At 37.0% G+C, this 26,892-nt stretch overlaps 1 pseudogene; it reads right to left on the minus strand.

Annotated features, from left to right (window-relative positions):
- Nucleotides 1-17,801: 17,801 nt before the first annotated feature.
- LOC120097271 (small nucleolar RNA SNORA17) lies at nt 17,802-17,941 on the minus strand (annotated as a pseudogene).
- Between the last annotated feature and the right edge of the window lie 8,951 nt (nt 17,942-26,892).

Here is a 26,892-nt window from a genome sequence, read left to right on the forward strand (position 1 = left end):
ATATGTGGGATAAATGTTTTGTGTTGTGTGCAAAAGTGTAAGTGCTTCCACAAAATCATGTGCTAGTGTTGACATAAAGTATGCCCAACTATCACGTTACATCTTCTATTGGAGACAAGTGTGTCACAGATTGTGGTGATCCCCAAGAAACTTGATTGATTGGCCTGCAAGCCCCTCGGACTCTGTTGCTTAAGCCACAATGGCATTGGAGTTACTCCTCTTGCTTGAGTTTTTATATGCGTGATAGAACATAAACTCAGGTTTCTTTGCAAAGGCTGCAAGCACTTTATCCTCTGAGCAATTATCCTGGCCATAACATTTTTAAAGATATATTTTTAAAATGATGTCATCCATTATCTATGTGACTAGAATACATTGAAAATCAAGATAAGACTTAAATAGACTTTTCACTTAGTATCAGTTATGTTTATGGTAAAACTTTTAACACTCATACAGTTTTTACTTCATGCACTTAAAGATCCTATGACAGGATATAATGAATCACACCGAAATGCCATTACTGTCATGTTTAACCCTTTCGCAGAGCATCAAGGGAAAATGCAGGTGAGGTTTTGCTTACAAGGCTGACTCAAGAACATTATAGTTACATGCTCAATGTATTTGATTCCTACTTTCATAAAAGATTTTTTATTTATTATGTATATAGTTTCTGCCTGCATATATGCCTGTACCCCAGAAGAAGGTGCCAAGATCACATCACAGATGGTGTGGTTGTTGGGAATTGAACTCCGGACCAAGAGCAGTCGATGCTCTTAACCACAGAGCCATCTCTCCAGCCCCTATTTGATGCCTCTTAAAGTGGACTGCCTGCCTTTGCTTCGACAAAAGAAGGCATGTCCGACTCTCGACGAGTGAGTAGCAGTGAAATAGTTCCCTAAATTTAATGTAGATCAAAACACGTTTGTTTTTCTTCTTTTTCTATCAAGATGTTTCCTCAGCAGCTCCTGCGGTTTAAAAGCACGTGTATTTCTAAGTAGAGATGGGTCTCAACAGTCTCTCCATTCAGATCAGAGTGAATGAAAGCTTATCCTGCCATGAGGGAGTGCTCTTCCTTTTTCTCTGGATGACATTGTATGGCTCGGCTCTGTCTCGGCATCATCCATTAATGAATTCCCTCTTCTCTAAGTGAGATTATACATTATTTGAATACTGAGTTGTTCTCACATATAAATCTCCAGTGAGAGTAGGAGGGCGAACAGCTTTGCTGTGAATGCGCTGCACCACATAAGTGGCTGTCAGGTGTCCCTCAGTTCAACAAAATCTTTTCTCAGTGTCCCCTGGGAAGTCTTGAACATTCCTTTGGAAATGAAAATGTTTTTCTTCCCTCTCCCGCTGCTGCTTTGCTTTGAAGCCCACATACAAGCTATTATTCAAAGAATGAATAATCCTGAAAACTCTCCTGGGAGATCATCCCAGTGCACACTGAATGCAACTCCAGACTGAAGACAGAGTGAGGTGCCTTTTTGTAAATAGCTGATGTAGTTTCTTTTTCTTTGTTTCTTGTCTGTTCATTTTCTAAGTTGAAATATATTTTTAAAAAACGTCGCTTCCTGTTGCGTGCTATGTGTTTATTTCACTACTTTAAATCTTCCTTTGCTAGACTAGTCTTAATGTATTTACAAGCAACATAACCTATTTTTATCATTCTGTGTCATGAAGCTGTTCTATGAGGCTTCACACGGAATATAAGAAATAGTTAAAACTGAGACGATAAGCACTGACTAAAATTGTGTTTAAAGGAAAGAAAAGAATGTTATCGAACTGTATCCAAAGTATGCTTCCTTATAAAAATAGTCCCCAGCCTCCTGTGAACCAGAACAGTATGTGGAGGAGTCACAGGCACTCATTATTCCTTTGTGTCATGTAGTTCTTGCTTCCCTGAGGAGGACACTCCTGAGATCCTCTAGGAGAAAAAATAAGTCACTAAAGTATTTGCAGGTTTGTAGTAATTGCAGACATTTAATTAATTGTCAGCTTTGCACAAACAGTATTTTGCTACCGTTTATTGGAACTATTCATATACATCAATCCCAGGCAAAGCCTAGCCACTTTCATACTACTTTTATTTATTTATTTGTTTGTTTGTTTATTTATTTATATTTATTTAATGAAAATATAATTGCCTCAATCACTTGCTTTTCAGTGTTTGGTAGTCCTGTTGTCAGACTCACAAGACACAGAAGAAATATGCAGAAACTTCGCAAATTCAGGAGACTTCCACAGGATACTAAAGCAAGAAGAAATAAGGAGTTTATTTATACTGAGCTTTTGACTTTTTTTATTTGTGGCAATAACATGGTTAACCTTTAAACATTTATAGAAGCACTGCAATATTGCACAGCTTTGAAAGAAGCCACAACTCCTGAAACTAGCCATAACCAGAAATCAAGAAGTACATAGAAAATTGTTATTGTTACTATTGTGGGCACAGATTATACTCTCCCATGTATACCTAGGAAGTTTGGATTTGGCATGTTTGCAAATGTACTTAAAGAATAATACTTAATTTCTTTAGTTCATTGTGTTGAGTCTGTTTTTCTTAGACCAATATTTAGTAAAATCATGCTAATTGTCTAAAAGCTAAATCAAAGTATGGAGTGATCTAGAAAAAAAAATCTGACCTATATTCAAGTGACAGAACAGCTTAGAATGTAAATAAATATGTAAAATAATATCAATATAAAAACACATTTTAATGAAATATTTAAATATTTAATATAAATATTTAAAGAAGCTGAAAACTCAATGTTGTAGGTTGACAAAAGGCATAAACAAACACATAATCTATGATAAGTCTAAGATAAAGGATGACAAGTCATGTGATGATTCAAGGCTGATATGCATATATACATGTATATATTTACATGATATATAAGCCTATATACATATACATATACATATACATATACATATACATATACATATACATATACATATACATATACATATACATATACATACGTATAAAATGTTTTCCATCAGTCTAAAGAAATAGTGAATTATAATAGCCCAAGAAAAGAATAAGATTAGGTTGTTTAAGAACGGAAGGAAAATAGTTGGAGTGTAAGAACTATGAAGCACGGAGAGGACAATACTACACTAGACTCTTTTTTTCTATAAATACCAACCCACTGTCAAAATTTCTGACCCAGAATTGTTCCTGTCTAAAAGAAATGCAAGAACAAACATGTAGCAGAGACTGAAAGAATGGTTGTCCAGTGACCAGCCTAACTTGTGATCCATCTCATGGGGTGGAACGGGGAGGGCACCAAACCCTGACACTATTACTGATGCTATGATGTACTTACAGAGAGCATGGCTGTCCTGTGAGAGCTTCTACCAGCAGCTGACACAGACAGAGCCAGATACTTACAGCCATCCATTGGACTGAGGTGGGAGACCACTATGAAAAAATTAGGGGAAGAATTGAAGGAGGTGAGAGGAAAGTAACCCCATAAGGAAACCAAGAGTCTCAACTAACCCAGACCTTTGGGAGCTCCCAGAGACTAAATCCAACTTACGTGCATAAATACATGGGTTGGTCCAATGCCCCTGGCACATACTTAGCAGAGAACTGCCTTGTCTGGCCTCAATAGACAGGAGCCTAGCATAGATGTCCTCTGAGAAGCTCTACCAAACAGTTGACTCTGACAGATGTGTATAAACACAGACAAACACTGGACACTGGTTGGGGACCCTTATGAAATAGGGGAAGGATTAAAGGCCCTCAAGGAGATGCCAACCCCACAGGAAGACCAACGGTGTCAACCAATCCTGAACCCTTGGGAGCTCCCTGAGACTGAGCCACCAACCAAAGAACATACACAGGCCCCTACAAAGGTGTAGCCCATTTCTGACCTCAGTTGGAGAGAATGTGCCTAATCCTGCAAAGACTCTATGCAGCATGGTGGGATCTGCCCTCTCAGAGGTGATGGGGAGGTAGGATGGGTGGAGAAACTGCAAGGGAGACTGGTGGAAGGTGGGAGCAAGCAACATGTGGGATGTAAATAAACAAACAATTGAAGTATGTACTTGGACACTTATATTAAGTACAGAAGAAGTCACAAGACAGGCTTTAAGGGAACAGGACTTATCTCTTTTTTTTTTTTTTGTTTAAGAGTCTATAAAGTAGACTATATGAAGGTGATAACAGATAACAGTTTGTGCTAAGCCTTACCATGAAAGATGCTAAAAACTTGTCCTGTATTTTTTATCTCATTTTAACATTTGATTACTTTTATTTTTTATAAGTCCTGTCATTACCCCCTCCCAGTCCACCCTCCCACAGTTCCTCATTCCATTCCTCCCTCCCCTAGTCTCCAAGAGGATGTCCCTGACCCTAACTCTGCCATGGATACCCACTGCCTGCGGCCTTTAAGTCTCTCAAGGGTTAGGTGTATCATCTCTCACTGAGGTCAAATGAGGCAGACCTCTGCTGTATATGTGTCAGGACCTTGAACCAGCTCGCGTATGCTGCCTGGTTCGGGGCTCACTGTCTGAGAGATCTCAGAAATCCGGGTTAGTTGAGACTGCTTTTAATTATAGTATATAGATTATTTGTTTGATTCAATCTAAAGTAAAATAGAATGAGGAGATTCAAGAACTTAAAAGAGGTATAAATCGGACTTTCAGAATATTTGCTGCATTTCTGAGATTAAGAAAGAAGGTACTTTGGTGGAACTTTTGGGGTCACTTAAATATCATATCATTTGCAAATAGTGATATCTTGACTTCTTTCATTCAATTACTACTCTTTGAACTCTTTTTCTTGTCTAATTGCTCTGGCTAGGAATTCGAGTACTATATTGAGTAGGTAGGTAGAGTATGGTCAGCCTTGTCTAGTCTCTGATTTTAGAGGGATTGCTTCAAGTTTCTCTCCATTTCATTTGATGTTGGCTACTGGTTTGCTGTATACTGCTTTTACTATGTTTAGGTATGGGCCTTGAATTCCGGATTTTTCCAAGTCTTTTAACATGAAGAAGTGTTGAATTTTGTCAAATGTTTTCTCAGCATCTAATGAAATGATCATGTATTTTTTCTTCTTGAGTTTGTTAATATAGTTGATTACACTGATGGTTTTTCCTATATTCAAACATCCTTGCATCATTGGGATGAAGCCTACTGGATGGTCAATGATCATTTTGATGTGTTCTTTGATTTGATTTGCAGGAAATTTATTGAGTATTTTTGTATCCTTAGTCATGAGGGAATTTGGTCTTAAGTTCCCTTTCTTTGCAGGCTCTTTGTGTGCTCTAGGTATAAGTGTAATTGTAGCTTCAAAGAATGAATTGGGTAGTGTTTCTTTTGTTTCTAGTTTGTGGAATAGTGTGAAGAATATTGGTATTAGGTCTTCTTTGAAGGTCTGAAGAATTCTAAACCCATCTGGTCCTGAGCTTCATTTTTTTCCTGGTTGGGAGACTTTTTGATGACTGCTTCTATTTCTTTAGGAGTTGTGGGACTGTTTAGATGGTTTATCTGATTCTGATTTAACTTTGGTACCTGGTATCTGTCCATTTCTTCCAGATATTCCAGTTTTGTTGAGTATCTGGCTTTTGTAGTAGGCTCTGATAATTGTTTGAATTTCCTCAGTTTCTGTTGTTATGTCTCTCTTTTCATTTCTGATTTTATTAATTTAGATACTGTCTCTCTGCCCTCTGGTTAGTCTGTCTAAGGGTTTATCTATCTAAAGATAATTATATTCTTTGTCTCCCACAACTCTGTGTAAATTATAAGTATTTTGTGTTTTAATTTTTTCTTAATACAGCAATGAATTACTAAAAGAACTCTGAGAGGAATGAAACCACCATCCCAAGAGAACACAGGAATAGATTTATGGCTCCATTGATATATGTAGTAGAGATTGGCCTTTCAGGCAGCAATAGGAGGAGAGGCCTTGGTCCTGTCAAGGCTAGATAGCTCAGTGTAGGAGAATATCAGAGTGGGGAGGTAAGAGGATGAGGGAGCACTCTCATGAAAGCAGGGAGGGCTGTGGGGTAGAGGGTTTCTGGAGGGGAAACCAGGAAATGGGATAACATTTAAAATGTAAATAAAAATGCAATTAAAATCATAATGTAGATAAAAAATAGAAATTGCAGAAAACCAGAAAGTAAAAAGGTAATTTGATGTAAAGGTAAAAATGTGTTGGGTTGGCCTTATGAAAGAAGAATGTGTGCATTCTGTCTGTATAATGAGGGGCTGTAGAGATGTCTACCAGTTAAGACTATGTACTTCTCTACCAAGGGACATGAGTATGGTTTTAAAATACCCATTCAGATATTTATGATTTTAAAAAATCTAATCTGCTTTGTCTTTCAGACTTATGTCTTATCCTATAAGTAGTTGTGTGTGACATCTGAGAGCACCAAATATAGTTTAATGCTAAAAAGTGATTTAAAAATCTATTTTGTAATCAGGATGTAAAGTAAGTAAATTACAATAAGAATTGTAAAAACAAAATAAAACATCCATTATGTATGTATATGACTGCTTCTTTGAGATACTACATCAATCATATGTACCCCAAACTAATATCTTCTTCAAAACCTATCAGCAACCAAAAATGACTTTCTCCAAATGCTTTTGCATATATGTCTAAAGGTTACTTTGATATGTGAGCTTCATGTAAATGTTTGGGAAGAATATTCTCAACATATTCACGGGTTCTAGATAAGATTCCTTTTAAAATGAATAGAATTAGAGGTCAAGCCAAACTTTTCTGAATAGCTAAATCTCATTTTTAATCTGGTTGAATAAATCTATTGAATTCACACTTTTCACGATCCATTCAACTCTGCCAAGCCGCACTTCTGAATAGGACCACAGGGAGAAGCAAGCTTTCAACATGTGATCTTTTCGCAGAGATTTTTCAGATCCGAATTACAAGCGTCCCATTTCCACATCATAAACATAAACGATGCAGGGCGATGTCACCACTGTGCGAGCAGGCAATGGCTCTTCACTGCTTTCTGAAGTTACCTCAAGGTTTAGCTAACTACACTTGCACATGAACAGCCAGCAGGATGGCATTCTCTAAGCACTGGTGCTACTTCATGGAGAGGATCCTGGCTGTGCTTTTCTGAAATACTACCACATATTTAGAGCATTCACGCCATTTAGAATCCCACTCTCTACTTCATGGTTATACTCCAGAGAAAAGTACCGTTAATGGCAATTATATTAGAATAAAAAAAGCTACATTTTAGTCCTTCCCTGAATCCTCCCTGATTTTGAGCTAAAAGATATAAATGGGCTAATGAATATTGTTATTGCATCTTTAGTCACCAAAGCTATGACACTCTGTGCTGCTCTCCTGGCTAGAAAATTGAGATATCAAGTAATCAGATGACTTTAATGTCTAGGCTATGTTCCCTCAGATTTTACACAATCACTGATTTATCTTGCCAATTAGACAGTGACTGCACGGAGTGCTTTGCTGTTGTTGTGAAGTGATAACTTTTAAATGTCTCAGTTATTTATCCAGCTTGGATCAGAGTGCTTATTTATGAATAGTTTCCAAAGATCGGAGAGAGGAGGCTGTGCGTGTTGTAGATGAATCAATAAAGCGCGCGCGCGCGCACACACACACACACACACACACACACACACGTAGACAAATGAAGCTCGTCTATAAAACATGCTTGTAACGACCTAGTTAGGGTTTTTGTTTTATCACCTTTAGAAGGTTTTGCAAAGCATTTATGATCGTTACAATTTCATATCTGACATTTGGAAGTTTGTATGCTCACGGCTCGTTGTCTGAGAAGGAGAACGGGCGGTGTAAGTTGCAAAGACGCAGGCACTGCAATGAAGTGGTTTTTGAGACTTTTTCTTCTCTATTTTTATTAGTAACCTTGCAGCTCAGTACAAGATCTCCTCTGTGTGAATTGACACTGTGCCAACACTGTGGTGTGAAATTGCAGTATGTAACTTTGCCCCAAGGAATTTTGCAGTCTGGAGTTGAACTTTGATAAAAATGAATGTATTCTTTCTTCCCAATGGGAAAACGCCGAATGGCCTGGTGTGCAAGGGATTAGACCATGAGTCAGAAGTCATAGCCTTGTCACTTACTTGCTGTGTGACCTTGGGCAAACCAATTAACTTCTCTGTGCCTCAGGTTCTCCATCTGTATAATGAGGACCATGATTCCTACCTTAAAAGGAACATGGAAGGATTAATGAGCTAACATCGGCAAAACACATTAAGCTCCATGGAAGAGAGGTGCTCTATAATTACAGGCCATTACCACCGGATTTAAAAGACAGGAAAATGGAAGCATTATTTTATCTTCTCGTGTAAGAGTTATTTTAGCCGAAGCTGCTCTATTTGGTTTCTGGTGTGATCTTAAAGCTGAATGGCTTATTTAAAATGCTTTCAGTTTTGAAGGATTTTTCTTAATTACACAAAATACCAGATTTTCAATAGACGAGATCTCTGAATTAAGCCAATTTTGTGCACCGGAAGAATGGAAATCACTAAATATTGAGCTTTGGATGGCAGCAAATTTATTCTGCTGCCGAGATAGCACCAAGCCTGATTTATCTCAGGGAAATAGTTATCTCCTTGATCCTTCAGTCTGAAAGGAGAGTGTTTTTAAGACCTTCACTGCTAATGTGCTCTGGTTTGGATTTTACCAAAATAGCCTTTTACATTGCATGCACAGTTCTTGTTCTATTTAAGTACATTTTTTAAGTCTAAGGAGAAAAAGTAGTTGTTTTATAAATTGCATAAGCTTTAGTTTAAGAAGAGTTACGCTTGTTTGTATTTTTGTTCCATTACTGAATGAATCTATTATTTGTAATAATTTCTCACTGGTTCATGGTCTGCACGTTCTTCTTCCTTTTTTTCCCCTCTAAATTTCATTCAGGTGTATTTTCCCTATTATATTAGTGAAAGGTTTTAACTATGAAGTGAGTCTGTCTGACTATACCTCTTTTTTTGTTTTTTGTTTTTTGTTTTCCCCAACCAGTTTTCTGGACTCTGTAAATTACTAAGCCTTCCGGTTGCTTAGTTTATGAGAACTTGAAAAAGAAGAGCCATGTGAAAAGCTAAGTCTACCACACTCCCAGACATTCACTGCAGTGGTCTGAGGTCCTAGTTCAGTATAACGTACCCACCGTGGGCTCTCACACTGGACACTTGTTTCCTATCTGGTATCAGTGTGAGAAGGCTGGAGAACAATTGCAAGGTAGAGACTGTTGTAGGATGTTTGATCGTATTGTGAACCCCAAGATTATCAACTGGAAAAACCTTGTCTTTCTAAGCTCTAGTAGACCACTTGAGGCCCACAGCTTTCTGATCACTGTAAATAAGTAAATAAGTAGTTGTGGTATGACTTAACCCTAGCACACACCTTTAAGCCAAGAGATTTCTGTAAACAAGTACTAAAGTCAATGATAGGTCAAGAGGCTGAGGTTGACAGGGAGTGAACATCAAGAAAACCCAAGAAAGAGAAAGGAGGCTTTGCAAGATAAAGGATACCTAAGACAGAATGGAGAAGGAGAAGGAACTTTTCCCATCTTGAATGTTGATTGAAGAAGGCCAACTGGATGCTTTCTCTGCTTGTCTGAGCTAGCAGGCCTTCCCCACATTTCTGGCTCCTGAATATTCATTTGGTAAGTTGAATGTTTATGATTTTGTTTTAAAAACAAGAGGCTTATTAGATAATGAGTCCTTGGGGGACTCTGAGAACTTCCTTCTCTGAGGGAAGAAAGGCTTTGAACCTGACTCACAGGAACCTGACCCATGCCATGCCTCGGTTACCCACTGCAATGCTACAGATTATGCATCACTGTACATCTCTTAAACCTCCACCTAGAAGTGCTTTGCCTCTTAAGTTGCTCTTCTCTGGGTATTTTACCATAGCAATGTTAAAACAGCTAACATATTCCTAGTATTTGGGTTTTTTGTTTGTTTATTTTGGTTGTATTTATACTAGTTTATCTAGTGGCAGCCATATATATTGGATTGTTTACTCTATATGACACATTCCATCATCTCTACAGTCCTATTAAATATATTGATCTGGGTATTTGATTAATGAATGAAGTCATATATAAACTATCAAGTTGCTTAGAGTTAAGAATCTCACTGTAGCCTATATATTTACACACACACACACACACACATACATATCTATATGTACACAATATATACACATATCTATATCTATATATACATACACACTATATATATATATATATATATATATATATATCCAAACCCTGTGTTATTTATGTTTTGTCCATTTAATGCAGGCTATATTTATTTGGGAAGAGGAACTCTCAGTTGAAGAATGCCTTCGTCAAACTGGCCTGTAGACAAGTCTATGAGGCACCAGGTCCCTGTGTTTCATATCATGGTCTAATAATCTTCATTTTAAGGTTCCGATGGGGACCACCAAAATAATAGGTGATAATTTATGCAATTCTTAGTATGTTAAATTCTTTGTAATTAGTAGTTTTATAGTTTTGATTGGAAGTTTTCCTTCGGTTACTATCAGAAATCCACTAAGATAATACTTTCAATAGAAAGAAGTACAATTTTTATTGACTTTGTTCAAACCCCAATCTATACTTCTTTATGCAAAATGTCTCCAGTTTTTTTTAAAGATACCAGCAAAGGATGCTTATTGTTGCGAGCAATAGAATAATATTCTGTTTTCTTTATATTTGCTTCAGGTAGGTTACTATAAATCTATACTACACTACAATTTTCTTGTTAAAAATTTGCTTTATTAATTATGTATGTATATCTTTATCAATGAATGATTAAATGCATTTATTTATATAATTTGAAAGTTAATTTTTAAAAAATTGATTTGATGAGTCAATGATTTGGAGGTAAAGCACATAAAAGTAATTAAAATAATTGACTCATTCACTGTTCTCATCCTCATAATTAAAGCTAATGGGATATACATTTTTTAAAACTATGATTTTCTTCCTCAGATGAGATATTTTATAAAAAATTTTTTTCACTGCTTTTGTCAGACTCACTGTTGGCATAGGAAGTATGGACACTTAAATATTTCAACAAGTATTCTCAATAAAACTCGATTTTCTTCAAGGATCATACACCCAAGATGAAGTATTGGTGCCATTCTTATGATAATACAAAGTAAAAATACTATATTTAACCACTAGTATATAGAGAAAAGGCGTTTGGATTTTAGCAAAGGAGTTCTTCATATGTAGAAGAAGCTTCAGGAGCCATAATTTATGTGAATTAGTGTAATTCAGAAATGCAAGAGAGGACCTCATGACAGCAGAAGAGGCGGGGAGACAAAACTTGAATATTTTTATCTTGATGAGCACTGTATCATTGACAAATTCCCATATTGTTCCACATCTACAATATATCCATCATTTGAAGAAGGAAAATGATATTCAGAGACTGTAAGATAGTCATTTGAAATTGGAATTGTCAACACTCAGATTGACTTTAAAAGCCTGAGCAAGTGATGATTACTTTATGTCATAATTATGTTTCTTTTGCTGTTATAAAATTCTGTGATCAAGTCAACATTTAAATTAAAGCATTTATTTTTTTGTAAAGATTTATTTATATAAGTACACTGTTGCTGTCTTCAGACATACCAGAAGAGGGCATCTGATCCCATTACAGATGGTTGTGAGCCACCATGTGGTTGCTGGGATTTGAACTCAGGACCTCTGGAAGAGCAGTCGGTGCTCTTAACCACTGAGCCACCTCTCCAGCATTTAATTGGACCTGTGGTTCCAGGGGTTTGTCATTCACGATAGTAGAGCATAGGCATTATGGTAGGAGCTCACATCTCAGACAAGCAGGGAGATGAAGAAGGGACCACATAAGAAATGATATGACAGAAAAGTCACTTGAAATCTTAAACACTGATTTTTATAACACATCTCCATCCAAGTAGCCACATCTTCCAATCTATTTTTTACATAATTCCACCAATTAGGTATTCAAAAACATGACTCTTTGGAGGCCATTTTCAGTCAAGCCATCACAGCCTGAAAGTTGTCAGGTTCAGAAAATAATTGAGGTTGCTCAGCCAACTTTCTTCAGATTTTTGATCTTTATTCCTTTCATAAAGGGCCAGGCGGAAACAACACTTTTCTCTCAGACAAGCAGAGCTGCGTCCTTACTTTGCACCCTTTATGTCAGAGGATGACATCTAGTGTATCCGTTGAGTTCTCCACAAACAATTGATAAACATATTTACTTAAAGAGTCAGAGAGATCTCAATTTGCTAACATGATAATTAGGAATGTCTGGCCCAGGTCATTAAAAGAACTGTGAACTCCAGTTTCCATATCTATGAGGTCTAATAGTGTTATTATGCATCATTATTTTACAAATACTAAAAATCAAATGTACAAAACTTAATGAATGGAAATAATATATTTCTTCTTAGGATAATTGGTAACCTTAAAATAATTATATACATAATTTTATATAATATATTCTCAAAACTCCATGTGGAATTAATATGCTTAAATAATCAAACCATGTATCTGTTCCTATACATGACTTTGTATGAAATCCTCTACACACTGCCTGTCTCATCATAGCTGCTTGATTAACTCACAGACACATTGGTGAAAATTAATGTTTGAGTATGAAAATATTCCATTCAGCTATCATAGTTTAATATAGTAACCATATAAAATTCATTCATGATTTCTACAAAGAGTCTACAGAAAACAAATAAACCTCATATTTCTACTACACAGCTGACTTGTAATTTTGGTGCAGTAAAATAAAATTATCATATCAAATGTGCTGATTTAATTGAGTTTTTTACTTATCACTTGATAGTATTTAATTCTCTTGACAGAAGACTGCTAGATACAACATATTGCCACTATTTAATTAAGAAACCATCTACTCTTCAGTGCTTTATTTTAAATTAAAAATGGATTTTGACTCTTCTAAGTTATGTCCTTTTACCAAGAAACAGTCCCATTTCTAAAAGTGAAATTGCTAAATTAATGATTATGTACATTTAAAAAATCTTTTTGTACCGCATGTCAAACTGGTTTTCAGGAATAAAGTCTTGCCTCTAGCTTACATTTCTCCCTTATGTGTACTACTTGAAAAGTCTATGCTTTTGTCCCAATGTTCTTTTCCTTGCCGGTATCTAGTCAGGATATTCATGTAAATGACCTAACTGAATGTTACACTCCAACGATCATATGCATATGCTTCTAAAAGTGTATCGCAGATGTTTTGTATTTTTATAGCAGGAAAATGATTTATGTTCATTTAATTTACCTTAGCATTAATTGTCAACATGTTAAAAAATTAAAAGTAATAGGAATATCTATTTTTAGAATATTTTTGTCTTTTCTGAATATACATTTAGAGATACTGATTTAAAAGACCAAATTTTATTAATTATGCATTTGTATATAATTGCTTTCATTAAGATTAGATTGAAAATAAACCTATATCAATATCAAAAATCTAGAGGAAGTGTGTTTTGGGTGTTGGAAATCATGAGGACCTTTGTTGTACCCCAAGAATCCACATAAATAAAAAAATCACACATAATGATTGACACTTTAATATTGTCTTGAAAAAATAGAAATAGGTGGGTGATGGAGATCTGTCTAGTTAGGCCAGGTCATTAAAAACCCTTGCCCCAGTGTAGGGGAATGTTAGAGTAGGGAGGGAGTGGGGGGAGACAGCCATCATAGAAGTAGAGGGATGAGGGAGGAGGATATCCCCAGGAAAGGGGATAACATTCGAAATATAAATTAAGATATCTAATTTAAAAAAAAAAGTCTTGTCTTAAAGGCAAAGCATTCAATGCTAGAAAATTGGTACTCAAGACTGATCTTTGGCTCTCATGCATATAGATGCCATTCATAGTGATCTAAGTACACACACACACACACACACACACACACACACACGGACACACAGACACATACAGACAGACACACACAGACACACACACAGACACACACACAGACACACACACAGACACACAGACACACACACAGATACACACACACACAGATACACACACACACAGACACACACACGGACACACAGACACAGACAGACAGAAAGACACACACACAAACACACACACACAGATACACACACACAGACACACACACAGACACACACACAGACACACACACAGACACACAAACACACAGACACACACAGAAACGGACACACACACACTGTGGATAGGGCATCATTTTGCGTAGTCTGAGTTACTAAATGATGTGAATTTTATTTCAGTATCAACTTGGAATACTCAGAGTGTTTGTATGAGTACATAAAAGCAAGGATGCTTACAAGGTTACAGTTTTATTTTAAAAGCAATCATGATTTCTGGTTGGACTGCATGCAATTGAACAAACACGTGCACTTACAACAGCAGTTCTTCTCTCACACTCTCCCTCTGTCTTTTGTGTGATAAGATGTTGTGCCCGTATCATGCTCAGAATTCTGTCTTCAGGCCTTAGATGTTCCAGATAATGTATCAATCATTAACTGAGGTTTATAAGGCCTAAGGCAGAATAAATTTTTATCGCCTATCTATCTATCATCTATCTATCATCTATCTGTCTGTGTGCCTCTTTATTTGTGTGTGGAGGATGGTGTGTGTATGTGTGTGTGTGTGTGTGTGTGTGTGTGTGTGTGTGTATTTGTGTGTGTGTGTGTGTGATTTTAAAGACAGAGTCAAAGGCAGGTCAGGCTGTTTGAAAGCTTTGTATTTCTGATCCTCTGTTTCAGCCTTCCATGTTCTAGGGATACAGACATAAATTATTAGATACATCAAAGTCATTTCTCTGTTTTTCTCTTCTGTTTGTTTGTTTTAAGACAAGTTTCTACTATGTGACCTCAGTTAACTTATGATTCAGTATGCAAACAAGACTCTGCCTACATCTGCCTCCAAACTTGTGAAATTAAAAAATATGCTCTTGTATATTTATTTTATTTCTGAAAGTGTTTTGTCTACATGCCTGGAAGTGCAATACTTGTATGGCCATGAACTTCGAGTTCAAATGAAAGGATCAGAAACCCTTAAGGTAGAGTAAACGTTGACCATCAACTACCACATTGGTGCTAGAAACAAAACCTGGGTCCTTAACAACTAAACAGTAAGTTGTCAAAACATAATTATGCTTCAGAGGTTATCTGTTACCTGTGCAGTATTTTAATCATTACTCTTCCCAGATGTACTTTTATACCTCATGCTTAAAGATTATTTTAGTCAAACATATGGTTTTCAGCTGAAAGGTGTTTTTGAAGTTATTGTTTGCTGTTTATAGTGTTTTAATTAAATTCAATATATTTTTTAATTTTTATTGTTCCAGATAAGAAATTTGCTGTTGGTCATTATATCTGGCCTCAACCTATAAACATTCTTACAGCCTGATGCATGCTATCTCTTGGGCATGTAGCTTTTAAAGGTTGACTATGCTAAAGTTTGTGGAGATTATGAAGAAATTTATGCCTTACTCAGATTCCTAAATTTCTAGTTCTATGGATCATTAGCTTATATTGCTGTGATTTCAAACTTTATACTATTTGATGTAGTTAGTTTTCTATTATTATGATTTGAAGAATAATTATATATAGTTTTTGCCAACTTCTTGACAACTTGTTGACCTTGTTGAGGATACATGTTTGGTTCTTAGCTATAAAAATGTGGCTTTCTAAGGCCACCCTTTCAGTGAATACTGACATGGAGACTTATGCTTATTGATTATAAACTTTAGGTAGATTCTAAGCTATTCTAACCTAACAATGCTGGCCTGGGCCTGGCCTACTTTGTGTGTGTGTGTGTGTGTGTGTGTGTGTGTGTGTGTGTGAGAGAGAGAGAGAAAAAGAGAGAGAGACAGACAGACAGACAGACAGAGAGACAGAGAGACAGAGAAAGAGACAGGAATATTGAAAGATTGACCTACCTTTTATTGGCAAAGTATGTCAATTGACTTTCTTCATATCTTGCTAATGTATTATTAAGACAGTAACTGTCAGCAGTTGAGGCAAGGGCAGTTTTTGCCAAGTGGCAGCTTGCTATGTTTGAGGAAAACTCTATATGGAGGTTCTACTGTGTCCATCACCTTTGAAGTAGAATGAGATGCTCCAGTAGTAGGACTTTCTCACTGTCAAAAAACCCGTTTATTAATAATAATTTTTTACATGCCGTATTCACTGTGGAAGCTGTAACAGTCCCACAGTGTGTCCCACAGCATTCCCTTTTGTCCACACTTCTTTGATTGCTAATGTTCATTGTGATAACCTCTTGGTGTGGTATGAGACCTCTGACTTCTGCAACTCTATCAATACTGGAAACTCACTGGGTCTCCTATAAGATATTCTGTTGTTGCTCCATGTCATGGAGATGCTGTAGTTTTGTGTCTGTAGGGCAGAGCACTTCATGTACTCCAGTGTTTGATCAGTAGGGTAGATGTTAGAGGGGCCAATTCTAAATCCTGGATCTGGGCCTGAGTGGTATTTGAGTTAGTCTAAGCCAATCAACTCTCATTCTTTCAAGTCCTTGATCAGAAACCCTCCCCACACCAGGGTCAGCTCTAGTGTGTTGCCCAGGTGTAGAGCATGGCCTGCTCTCCCATATGCTGCGGCAGCTGAGGCCCAGGGCCAGTTTTCCTGCTCTTATGACCCCATAGGGGATAGCTTTCTACCCATCACCAGTGGTGAGGAGGCTGGGTCTCTTCCTCATAGATTCTTCCACATAATAGACAAGAGACCAGGCTAGTTTTCCCACATTCAGGCCCTCAGGTGGCTCACCTTAACCACCAGATCCAGAGCTAGCTCTTCTTTGCTGTCCTAGTGAGGTACACGGTCCTGTTTCTTGCTCTCATCACCCCAGGTTCAAATCTCTCACCTGCCACAAGCAGTGAGGGGTTGAAGGAAAGGAGGATATCTCTCCCTCATCCATACCAGCACATGAGAGACACATGGTGGGGCCAGCTCCCCACTCTCTTATCATCTCTCCTGGTTTACCTGCATCTCCTACAATGTGTGTCTGTTCTACCACACTGCATCTGACTAGGGGCAGGGACAGTTTACCTGCTCTCATGCCTGGACCAGCTTTCTCAGGACCTGGTAAGGGATGGTGCCATTTCTGCACAGCCCTCACACATTAACAGGGCCCCTGGAGGCAGACCAGATCGGGAATGCCTGTCTGCCCTTTGGTGGTAACAGACCCTTGCTGCTGCAGGAACATAGATGCAGATGTAGCCCCCGGTACAAGTACAGCCCATGACCTCACCATGATGCCGGGTGCCATCAACTCACTTGCTATTCATATCAGGCTGTTCCTTAGTACGCTTAAGTCTCCAGTTCTGCCTCTCTTTATTGCCTCCCACATTCTTCTGTTTCTTTTTCTTTTCTATTTTTCCACGACTTACTTGCTTCTCTTAGTGGCAACAGGGGTATTAGACTGTCTGGGTTTTTTCAAGCATGGTTTCAGGAGTACTATGTCCCACTCATCTATTTTGGCACCAGGCAGGAGTCTTCTCAGGCATAGTCAGTCACACTCCCCATGCCTAGAGAGTTTTATATCTCAGTTTAGCTTCGTGTTAGGGGCCCTGTGGCACAAATATGGTGGTTGTTTTGGGCTTGTTCCTCACCTGGCCTGTCCAAGTAGTCCCATGAAAGTATCATCTGTCTGGAGCTCAATTCCTGTTTGGTGCTTATGGTCCCAGGCAGAATTCTTCTATTCTATGGCTTGCTCCTGTAGAAGCCTGTCTTTGGATGTGTGGAGCCGGATTTGTGGTTGTCTTGGCTTGTACTTTTTGGGGAATTTTAGGCTACACATCATTCAGATTTTCATAGGTCAAACCCAGATTTGAGCATAGACAAAGCGACTCTAATCTCTTCTGTCTGCCAAAGCACATGTGACCCAGTATCCACACACACATGCAAAGCCTCTAGGACAGGACAAGGAGGAAATTAAAAAATAGTTTAATCAAAGCCTTCTAGTCACAAAGGTTAGATTCTGTTACTATTGTGGCAGGGAACAAAAGAGCAGGCAAAATAAGCCGGAGCTGAGAGCTCACATGTTGATCCATTAGCACAGCAACGAGAATTAACTGAGAAAATCATGAGCTACTGAAACCTCAAAGCCCACCTTCAGTGATGTACCACCTCCAACATCATCCAAATCTCCTCCAACACCTCCAAATCACACTTTCACCAACTGGAGACTGAGTATTCAAACATATGAGCCAAAGGGGACATTTTTCATTTAAACAACACCACCAATTTGTCTTCTTTATCATCTGTGTTTTACAGTCTTCTTCTGTTCTGCAGATAAAAAATAGTTGATTAAATTCACTGATTTTGTTCTCTGTCAACATAGGAAAACTAAAATTCCAGCTAATGGATTTATTATAACTTTCATTCGGTCATATATTCCTTTGCTTCTATTTTCTCCTTTTTACTGACTGACTGCTGAGATAATCTTTGTCATCAGATTACAAGAAATACCAGAATCGGAAGATACATGTTAGTTGATAATCCTTTTCACCTAATGTATAACATTCTAGGTCTTTGTTTTCATGTGAGAAGACATATTTTAAACTTTTTAGATGGCAAGCCACATATGTTTAGGACTACCATTTATGGCATAGATTTTGCATGTTTGGTTTAAAAAACGTGATGAAATTCTGTATTTTTCCTTATGTTTTCAGCTTTGTCTATATGATATATTCACAGCATCTTCATCTCTGCACATTACCTATTTGTGTGTGTGTGTGTGTGTGTGTGTGTGTGTGTGTGTGTGTGTGTGTGTGTGTCTTGGTGCAGGGGATGGGGTTCAACAATCCTTAGTCTCATTTTCAAAATAGATTCCTGAGCATTTAGGGTATGGGTATGATAAAGACATTCCAGTTATGTCTCAGTGCTCAGAATTCTCTCACTTTCTGATCATTGCCCAGTTGGGTCTGTGTTTGAATTCAGAGGACTAGCACAACATACACGAGGTGTAAAGCCCTTCCTTTAACCAATAAGTTATTTGCAACTGACAGCTGGTGGGAATTGGAAAATCAGGTTTTCTCAGTCTAATGACACGAGCTACATCAACCATATTAATTAATAGAGCTCATAGTCAAGAGCATTTTGTCAACATAAGATGTACTCTCCTTTATGAGTTTGTGTGCCGGGGGGCTGTATTTCTTTTTTGGCTAATTTGTATTGTTAGAGAGAGAGGGGAGAGAGAGAGAGAGAGAGAGAGAGAGAGAGAGAGAGAGAGTTATTAGAGGGATAACATTAACATTATGAGGAAATGTACAAAAATTTAAAGTTGAATAAATTTCATTTCATTTAAAAATGTTTAGCATCTTTCCAGAATTGACTTGTAAATGTTCCTTGGTTGGTAAAGAAAGTCTTTATCTTGCCAAATGACAGGTCCTCTTTCAATCACCATTGCAAGACCCATTGACTGGATGTCCAGGTTCTTTAGATCAAAAACTGAATATGATTCTTAGGGACAGGCCACCATGTGCTTAAATGATTAATGTCACATTATCCTGCTCATGCTAGTGCTGCCCAGGGTGAAAGGGAGCCTTAGGTGTATGAGAAGTTCTTCTTTCCCTCCAAATTGTTATACAAAGCAGTTTCAAGTTTGGCCTACACTGATTATTTATAGACAGATCCCTCCTTGCCTTGGCCAATCTCTTCCACTGACAAATGTTGCAATCCAGTTGTGAGTGGACATGTCTTGGTACTATTCACCAGGGAATCTTAGTTTCTCCAAGCATAAGAAGAGTGATCTTACTAGCTTACCCATTTGGTGGGTGTGGTTCTCATTTGTTTTGGAAAGAATTGACCTACTCAGTTTAAGCTCTATACCTAGGTTTTTCTGGAGAAACAGAAACAGGATAGAATTAGGATTTTGTGTAGGAAGATTTTAAATGTGTTTGGTTGACAATCAAAACTCCCTATTGGAATCCCAGCACTGCTAAATATTACCATACTAGTTTTAATGTTCCTTTTAAATGACTCTGCTGTTATTTTAAGAATTGATCATTATAATTAGTGTAGAAATAAATAGAAAAATGTGACTGTATTCAACTCTTAGAATTTATTGTCTCAAGAGCAATATTACAAATTTCTTGCCTGTAACATATATTATCTTGATAAAAATTTTGTTCTCACTGTATTTATGAACAAGATATAAACAATATCTGATATATACATGTATATATGTATATGTACATGTATATATATATATATATATATATATATATATATATATATATAGGACATATATCACTACTTCAAATTTTCTGTAGTGATTTCCTAATCTATAGCAACCAAGTGAAAGAATGCAAGCATATTTAACCTCCTAATAATACAAATAAAAAAATCAGTGGTTCTATGAGCATGGCACTTTAAATTTTAATTGAAATTATGATTTAAAAGCACACGTGTACAGAAGTTTTTCAAACTCATACATGATTTAAAGCATAAGAATCTGTTTCTTGGAGCTATCATGGTAGGTGTTTTTGTTAATTGTAGAAGGCTTCAAGTTTAAATATTGTTATTTTTTATATTTGCATTTGGGACAGAAAAGGGAGTGAAAAAGATGACAGCCTTTTCATTGTTGAGCATATATTTTTGAGAGAGGAACAATGCTCAGCCTATGATTAAAATATTATCATTGTATTATGCAATAATTTTATACCAAAAATAATACAATAAAAGCTATATTGAAAACTATATTCCAAATTCTTTATATTATCTCCCTTTCCCTTTGCTTCTATTTTAACTTTAATCTGTGTGTACAAATAACAATTTCATCTAAAATAAACAATATTTTTAAAAAAGAAATTTAGCTCCTATTTCAAAACAACAGCTGTTAAGTATATTTTCTGTGAAATCTAAAAGTGTTTTACCTTTTTGTGTACCACATTTTATGCTGAAGTGAATATTGAGAAGACATCCTCACAAGATTATTTCCTTAGAAGTACTCCAAATTCTTCTGCATCTCAGCCTCAACTAAAACAGTTTCTGATCCTCATTGGCAATGCAGTATGTGTGTGTGTCGTCTTCACAAGTGACATAATTTATAGAAGATGGAGAAGCAATTAATAGTATATGAGTAATCAGGACAGAGTTAATTTTGTGGTAGGGCAGTAAAACTGATTAGCAAAGATGCAACTCTGACACTTTTAAATAAAAGATAATAATAAAAGTTTCAGAAATTGTGATTCTGTATTGACATGCTCACCTGCCACTTCCTGCTTAGTCTAGCCTTTCACTGCTGCCTCAGACACAATCATTTAACACTCGGAACTGACTCTTTCTTAATGACACCATCCTTTGAGCAATACACTAATAGATCATGGGCTGATGATGTTCATTAATGATGAATCACACTAATACATCACTTTCTCTGTCACACAGGTGTTTTATCAGATTAATTTCATCGGAGCAATGACCTGTGATGATGATGCATGGCTTAAGGATAATGCAATTCGCAAAGAAATGAAATTTGGAATTAAAACAATTTTAGGCTCTTTGGAGCTCTATTGAAAAACTTTATGGAAACAACAAGTGTGAATGCAGCATGTATTAATATGTCATGCATATATTCTATTATTAATAGTTAGGAGAGCATCTCATGTTTGTACTGAAATTGTGTCTTAAAAGCCCACACATAATAATACTAAGATAATAATAAATCTTCTAATTTTACAAATGTATAAACATATTTTATATCTAGGATCAAAAGTACTAAACTACATATAATACACATGTATACATATACTTTTAATTAAAATCTGATAAATCCAGTAATTGACTTCAGTTACTTTTTATTTCTTAAATAGATATTGAGCAAATTATATATCTTACTCTTTATATATTTTAAAAGAAAAATTACTTGGATAATTGACTTGTGTTGATTAAAAGTGATTTTTGCAATTTCACATATACACATACACACATACACACACACAGAGAGAGAGAGAAAGAGAGAGAGATTAAAGCTAGTAGATATAATAAGAAAATCTGTGATATTTGATTTCAGTATATATGAATAAAAATTTAAAGATACTATTTGAATTGAATTTTTATTAGACCATTTCTTGGTGATAATGAAAATGTTAACTATAGCTTATTATTTCAATTATAATGTTGAATCTCAATTAGTATTCCATTAAATTTCCTTTATGTGATTATTATCTACATGATAATAAAGACATCGTTAATAGTATATTTAATCATATATTTTGCAGCTTCTTTTATAAAATTTGTCTTTCTTTTCTTTAAATTATTACAAGATACATACCATCAGTTAAACCTACCCTTTCCTAGTGCAATTTATATAAATTTATAATATTCCTAGCTTCAAGAATAATCGATTTTGGGGCTGGGGATTTAGCTCAGTGGTAGAGCGCTTACCTAGGAAGCGCAAGGCCCTGGGTTCAGTCCCCAGCTCTGGAAAAAAAAAAAGAACCAAAAGAATAATCGATTTTGGTGAATAGTAGCACATTCCTACAAATTAAAGTAAATATTCTTATTAGCTGGAGTTGCTTTTCTATGTGTAATGTATGTACTGGAAATGAAAAAGAGAGCCTCATAACACAAAACTATAGATGGAGATTAGTTTCTCTCAGACATTGACAGTAATGAAAACCAAGTGCCATGTGTATGTTGGTGATACAACATTGTCTCCTTCCAGTGTGGAACTAAAGGACTGCTGGAAAATAGATTTATAAGGATATTTACTTTTTGGAATGCATAGAGAAAGATAGAGAAGTGCACAGATGTTTAGCAGTATGTGGACTCCCAAGAATTAGTGACTGTCTCAAAATTTTACTCCGTGATTCAGAAAAACATGATTAGAAAATTGACTAAGAAGTGTGCTAGATGCATTAATGGTGTAAGGAGGACGAAGTTAGCTACTGTTTTTCCTCATTAATAACCTGTGGGAAAAGGACAAGTGCTCAAAATTCTCACCCTGAACAATCAATGTTGCTTTGAGCACCGGAGCTTATAAACAGAGTCATTAGTGTGACAATAATGTTGGCCAAGCATCAGTTAACGGAGTAAGTTACCATCAAAAGTACTTTAAATATTCTAGAATACTCTGTCGCCAATAAGTAAGAATAACAGTTTCTTAGTTTGTGCTGAGCATTTTGAGTCAAGTGGCACATATTAGGGTTGTTATACTACTAAGGTTGTTTTCCTCCTGATTCAGAGAAAATTTGTTAGTTGTAAAAGCTCTCTGCAGGAACTAACAAATGAGACTGCATGGCTGTAACCTCAGACCAAACTCCAGATACAGGGCACACTCATTCCAGGTTGAGAGAAAGTCAGAGATTTAGTCACAGAAAACATATAACTGAAAAGCTGATATGTGCATTTTCATGCATGATTACATATTCTCTTACATTATAAAAAAGCAAAGAAGGAAGGAACTTGGAGGAGGAAGACACCCAAATTAACAGCATTTACTCAAGAAGGCTAGAGAGAAGAAAGAGATCACTGATGGCCCTAATAAATCTTATCCTTGAGAAACCTTAAGTTATGTGTTAAATAAAGTTGTTGTATAATATGTGATAACACTTGAACCCCAACCTTCTGTTTTATATTGACAAAAACTCGCTGTTTCTAGTAGTGGTGTGGCTTAGCCCTTAGTAAACACCATTAATCCCAAACAATGAAGGTAAATTTTAGTTTGAAGAAGGGAAAACCCATGTTTTAAAATGATGTTTAATTGACTGGCAAAGGGATGAATTGGAAAGATTTGACAGAATAAGATATGCCCAACTATCTTGAGAAGACAGAGAAAGAGAATGCTACTTAAGAGACAGTGGGGCAGAAGAAGTGCAAAAAATAAGTCAGTTTTACCAAGAGAGTAGTACAGAGACAGGTTGAAGAGAAAACAAGCTAGACATAGTTAAAGACAGAATAAGCCCACAAAATGTACAGGAAACAGATTAGAAAAGATTGCTAGAGTGAGCTTGAGGTCAAGCAGAGCAATTCAGAAGTAGAAAGAGGGAAGTCAGATTGAAGCAGTCAGTGCTGAGAGGATTTTGAACCAGAAGATCACTGAATTTCCAGTAAGAATTTAAAAGAAATAGAAAGGGTTAGCTTATTCTCCAGTAAGCTTATTACTTAGCAGACACAGGCATTAAGCTTCGATGACAACAATTACAACAGGAACATAAAAGCAACTGCCTTTTGAAGGGCAGTCATGATAGGTCCCTTCCTGTGAGCGCCTCATAGCCTCAGTAATGGCGTCAGTGTTGGGGCCTCCCCTTGAGCTGGATCCCACGTTGGGACTTGGGACTGCTGCTGGAATATATTTTCCTCAGGCTCCTCTCCATATCCACCCCTTCATTTCTTTCAGACAGGAAGAATTATGTGTCAGAGTTTTGACTCTGAGATAGCAACGCCATCCCTCACTTGATGCCCTGTCTTTCTACTGGAGGAAGACTCAAAAGGTTCCCTTTCCCCACCCTAGGGCATTTCGTCTAAGGTTATCCCACTTTGAGTCCTGAAAGTTACTCACTTCCCAGGTCTCTGCTACATCCTGAAGGGTTCTCTAAACCTCCTTCCTCCTGAGGTTGCCTCAGGTCTTCAGTCCTTTCCCCCCACCCAATACCAAATCATGCTCCCTTGTCCCCCTATCCCCATCTCCTTTCCCTCCCCTGTCCCTCCCTCCCCGCTTGTGGTTGCTTTCTTCTCCCTTCAAGTGGGACTGAAGCATCCTCAATTGGGTCCTTCAGCTTGGTGATCTTTTTGAGTTCTATGGATTGTATCTTCCGTATTCTCTCTCTCTCTCTCTTTCTTTCTTTCTTTCTTTCTTTCTTTCTTTCTTTCTTTCTTTCTTTCTTTCTTTTTTCTTTCTTTCTCGCGTTCTTTCTTTTTTTCCTTCCTTCCTTTCTTTTTTCTTTTCTTTCTTTCCTTTCTTTCTTTCTTTCTTTCTTTTTTCCTTCCTTCCTTTCTTTTTTCTTTTCTTTCTTTCCTTTCTTTCTTTCTTTCTTTTTCTTCTTTCCGTCCTTTCTTTCTTTTTTCTTATTTTCTTTCTTTCCTTTCTTTTTTCCTTTCTTCTTTCTTATTTTCTTTCTTTACTTTCTTTTTTCCTTTCTTCTTTCTCTCTCTCTCTCTCTTTCTTTCTTTCTGTCTGTCTGTCTGTCTGTCTCTCTTTCTGGCTTATCACTTATTAGTGATAACATACCCTGCATGTCCTTTTGAGTCTGAATAACCTCATTCAGGATGATATTTTCTAGTTCTATCCATTTGCCTGCAAAACTCAGGATGTCTTCATTCTTTTCTTTTTGTATATTTTTAATTTATATTTCAAATGTTATTCCCTTTCCTAGATTCCCATCCATAAGCCCCCTAACCCATCCCCATCCCACTTCTTCGATAAGGGTATTCCCCCTACCCAATCACCCCCTTCTGCCTCTCCACCTTGACATTCCCCTACACTGTGGGGGGTCCAGCTTGTCAGGACCAAGGGATTCACCTCCCATTGGTGCTCAACAAGACCATCCACCACTACATATGCAGCTGGAGCCATGGGTCTGTCCATGTGTATTCTTTGGGTAGTAGTTTACTCGCTGGGAGCTCTTGTTGGTTGGTATTGTTGTTCTTGTGGATTTGCAAGGCGCTTCAGGTCCTTCAGTCCTTTCTCTAACTCCTCCAATGGAGACCTAGTTCTCAGTTCAATGGTTTGCTCCTAGCATTCTCCTCTGTATTTATCACACTCTAGCTGAGCCTCTCAGGAGACGGCTATATCAGGCTCCTCTCAACATGCAATTCTTTTTAATTCAATATTATCTAGGTTGGGTGGAGATTATATATATATTGGGCTGGATACCCAGATGGGGCAGGCTCTGAAGGGCCATTCCTTCAGTCTCTGCTGCAAACTTCGTCTCCATATCCACTCCTATGAATACTTTTTGTTCCCCCTTTTAAGAAGGATTAAGCACCCACACTTTGGTAGTCCTTCTTGAGCTTCATGTGGTCTGTGGCTTGTATCTTTGGTAATCTGAGCTTTTGGGCTAATTTCCACTTATAAGTGAGTGCATACCATGTGTGTTCTTTTGTGATTGGATTACCTCACTCAGAATATTTTGTAGTTCCATCCATTTGCCTATGAATTTCATGAAGTCATTGTTGTTGATAGCTGAGTAATATTCCATTGTGTGCATGAACCACATTTTCTGAATCCATTCCTCTGTTGAAGGGCATCTGGGTTCTTTCCAGCTTCTGGCTATTATAAATAAGGCCGCGATGAACATAGTGGAGCATGTGTCTTTGTTATATGTTGGAGCATCATTTGGGTATATGCCCACGAGTGGTATAGCTGCGTCCTTAGTTAGTACAATGTCCAATTTTCTGAGGAACTTCCAGACTGATTTCTAAAGTGGTTGTACCAGTTTGCAGTCCGGCCAACAGAGGAAGAGTGTTCCTCTTTCTCCACATCCTCACCAGAATCTGTTGTCAGATTCTGTTTTTGATCTTAGATGGTGTTAGGTGGAATCTCAGGGTCAGTTTGACTTGCATTTCTCAGATCACTAAGGCTTTGAACATTTCTTTAGGTGCTTCTCAGGCATTTGAGATTTCCCTGTTATGAATTCTCAGTTTAGTTCTATATGACATTTTTTGATTGGGTTGTTTGGTTTTTTGGTGGTTAGCTTCTTGAGTTATTTATATATTTTGGATATTAGCCTTCTATCACACATGGCGTTAGTGAAGATATTTTTCCAATCTGTAGGTTGCTGATTTGCCTTATTGACTATGTCTTTTGACTTATTGAAGTTATACAGTTTCATGAAGTCCCATTTATCAATTCTTGATCTTAGAGCATTAGAGTTCTATTTAGGAAATTTCCCCCTGTGCCAATGAGTTTAAGGCTCTTTCCCATTTTTT

The sequence above is a fragment of the Rattus norvegicus genome, chromosome 15, assembly GCF_021556685.1.
Source record: "Rattus norvegicus strain SHRSP/BbbUtx chromosome 15, alternate assembly SHRSP_T2T, whole genome shotgun sequence".
NCBI classification, from domain to species: domain Eukaryota; kingdom Metazoa; phylum Chordata; class Mammalia; order Rodentia; family Muridae; genus Rattus; species Rattus norvegicus.